Genomic DNA, 3311 nt, shown 5'->3' on the forward strand with positions numbered 1-3311 from the left:
CAAAACAGGAAGTGGTCCATACAGATGTTGAAGGGATAAAAGACTAAAAGTAAGATTTAGAACAATGTATACTAACGATATTCAGTGGAACAAGGAGCTACAGTGAGATCTACTAACCAATATTTCATGTTAAAGGGATACTGTGATGTCATCCAGGCTGCAAATTTAGGTTTTGTTTAAAAGAAAAGACTTGACACAATCTCATAGGAATAGAATTGATAACATGGATTTTTTTTAAAAAACTGCAATAAAAACAAGACTTGGAGGATTTACAAACTTCATCACAGTAAGAGTAACCATAGTACAGTCACATTGTGGTTGTGCATCTTATATTAAACATGATAAGAATATGAAAGTGAAACCAACTGTAAAAGAGAGGAAATGTATATATTCTAATTTCATTGCTCCACCTGAGGAAAGTGCAGAAGGATGGTTCTTGAAGTGGCTGAAGAATGCAGCATAAATGCATACACCAGAGATATTAAATTATTTTCATTTGTGCCAATCTAAGATGTTTTCATTCATGATTGTGACGAATTCGAGAAAAAAAAAATATTGTTGTACATTGGCAGTATTCCTTTAAATGAAAAACAGCTGAGTATTCTAAGCATGGTTACTGAGGGTTAACAGCCATGTGGCAGATGTACATCTTGATACATAACTGTTAAACCCCAAATATTTTTTGTATAATTAAATGGTATTTATTATACGTCTTGCTGGCTGGCAAGTCAATAGAAGAACCATTCAATAACACTCTTATTAGTGTTGATGAGTAAAGATCAAGGAGCTTGGAGACTCTAGATGTTCTGCAAGGACTCTGACCCATTTGGATATACAAAAGGAGCTTGGGAGTACCACTGGAACAGGCCTTTCAGTACTGCCTTATTTCTGTTTGTGATTATCTCTGAAACAAGGAAAAGTGACAGTATGCAACAATTAAAAATAAATCGGGGCAAGGTGGAGAAGCAGCTTAGTCATACTTGTTTTGATTTCTCAATAATTATTTTGTTTAGCTCTTACTGTCATAGGATACAATTTGCCCATATGACCTACATTTTACCCTCTCATATGGCAGGACACCACGATGACATTCAGTGACGTTAAATTTAAAGCCACTGAAAGGAAACATTTCTTTATAGAGTTTAGCCATTGTGATATTTTTTTCTGTCCCTGGGGGTCATTGAAAAAATTATTAGAGCTGGATGTCAAAAAGGACTGTATAATTTTTTGACTACTAATAACATTTGTGGCTATGTAATCAAAGCTAATGATATGGTAGTCAATCCAGGGATCAGCTGATTGCCTGCAGGGGTCAGAAATGAATGTCTGCCCATTTGCAGTATTGTGCAACTAACTGGATGCCTTAAAGAGGTGTTCACATCTTTCTGTAGCATTAGTTACTAGCCACTATAGAAAGGAGAAAAGTACAATAGCCTGAAAACTCATTTCATTCATTATGAGAAATCCTATATTTTTATTAGAAACTGGCTGAAAGAGCCATATTCAGATTTACATAAGGGCTAGGTTTCTCCCTTATGGTAATTTTTTTTTTATTATTAAATGTCAGAAAACTTCTCCATCAAATTGATTTCATTAGTCTATGAAATCTTTGCGATATTCTAATCATTTTTATGGCTTTCTAGTAATTTTTATAGGGCTAACCCTATTTCATTTCATTTGACAAGTTTAATGCCCATTACATTTTATAGAACTCTTCTATAAGAACAAAAGATGAATAAAACTGGTTTTGAGTTGAAATCTGTGAGATGTCTAGCTTTTTCTGTGGTAATTTATAGGGTACATACAAGCATTCACAGCTGGTCTGTGTTCATACTTCTTACTTTAAGCTGCTTGAACATACACTGGTAGCGGCATATACAGCCAGTTTTCTTGCAGGGAAACCAAAGTAACTAACTCAGGGCTGGGGGAGGTGAGCAGAATCAGGCCAGAGGGTGAGGTGGATTGCAGGTCCAAGAAGGCTGGCGAGTCTGCAGAGAGAAGGTGGTGAGTCTATAGGGAGGGAGGGAAGAAGAAAGAACATAGCTCCACGCCTGGGGCAAGTGCCTAGAGTTTTGCAGGCCTGGGTCTCCATTCCAAACACATACAAATGTTGGACAGTTCAAGTTCACCTATTCCCAATCCAAACTAATTCACCTTCTCAGATGAACTAACTTAGATTGGGCCCACCATTTTTGCCTGATTTAACTCCCCCAGAATGATGGGCATGTAGATCGACCTAATCCTACTTAGTCGATCTAAATAACATCTGTATGTACCCATATAGTGCAATTACTGTCACTGTCAGTCATTCTCAATACTAATATCAGCAGGCTGTTAAAAATATATAAGATGAAGTAAAATACTGCAAGAAAAACTATGATTATACTATTCAAGGGAATCAGTGAAGTGGAGGGAACCTTATAGAATAAGCAGAGTAGCTTTATATAATGAAAGGCATTGTAAGTATAATTCTGTACTGTCCGTCTTATGAAATCCAAATTAAATCCCTTTGAGATACCCAAAGGGAAAGCTTTCAAACTGAAAAGTGGGGTCCTATATCTCCATTCACCAGCTAGGAAGTATAATACCTTTTTCTGGTTGGAGGTGGAAGGGGGTGACCAGATACATTTAGTCACAAGAGTCATATTGCCTGTGAGCTCATTTTAGTACATTTGCCATTTCCTTGGGGAATGATACTGTCACGGCGGGGTCCTCGCGGAGGGCCGTGTGCTCCTTAAGGTCCCTCGCTCCGTGTCAGGCCAGCCCAAGGCACCCTCTAATTCTCGCCCGCCACGTCTTGTTGGAATGTATATATATAGTTGGGAGGCTGCCTATGACTCCCTGGGCACGGCTACTCGGGACCTCTGTCCCCGCGGTTCTCCCGGACTCCTGTGGTCACCCGGTATGATGGGTGCTCCCCAAGCACCCTAGCCTTATGGGCTATGCGTGGCTCCTACCAGCCCCTGATACCACACCCCAAGCCTCGCTGATGTGATAGACGTTGTTGGGTCTCCCAGCCCGCTTCCCGGGCCTCCTCAATAGTGTAGCCCACTCTGGGCTCTCTGTAGTACCCAGCCTCTCGCTGGGATCTGCTGCACCCCCTCGGGTTTCTAGATAAACCGATATGGCACTGCCCCTCTCTGGGGCTTGCCGTGCCCGCCTCGGGCTCCTCAGTACTGCCCCACTCTGGGGCTGGGGACTATGTACCCCGCATACAACCCGGGGTCTGTTCCCCGCCTGCAACCCACTGGTTGCGCAAGTGCCCTCTTCTGGGGCTCGTCATGCCCCCTCTGGGGTAATACAGCACTCCC

General features: G+C 41.4%; 1 long non-coding RNA gene across 2 annotated transcripts in view; it reads right to left on the minus strand.

The window, feature by feature from the left end:
* Positions 1-227: 227 nt before the first annotated feature.
* The window catches only part of LOC102388639, a 3577-nt gene continuing 493 nt past the window's right edge, over positions 228-3311 (minus strand). Inside the window, exons 2-3 of one of the 2 annotated variants that reach the window (XR_001358824.2) lie at positions 1842-1988; positions 228-904 (exon numbers count right to left, since the gene is read on the minus strand). This is a non-coding gene — a long non-coding RNA (uncharacterized LOC102388639). Of the gene's footprint in view, positions 905-1841; positions 2011-3311 lie in introns of both variants that reach the window. The other variant, XR_001358825.2, reaches the window with a different exon arrangement.

Source organism: Alligator sinensis, unplaced genomic scaffold, assembly GCF_000455745.1.
Source record: "Alligator sinensis unplaced genomic scaffold, ASM45574v1 scaffold1325_1, whole genome shotgun sequence".
NCBI classification, from domain to species: Eukaryota; Metazoa; Chordata; order Crocodylia; family Alligatoridae; genus Alligator; species Alligator sinensis.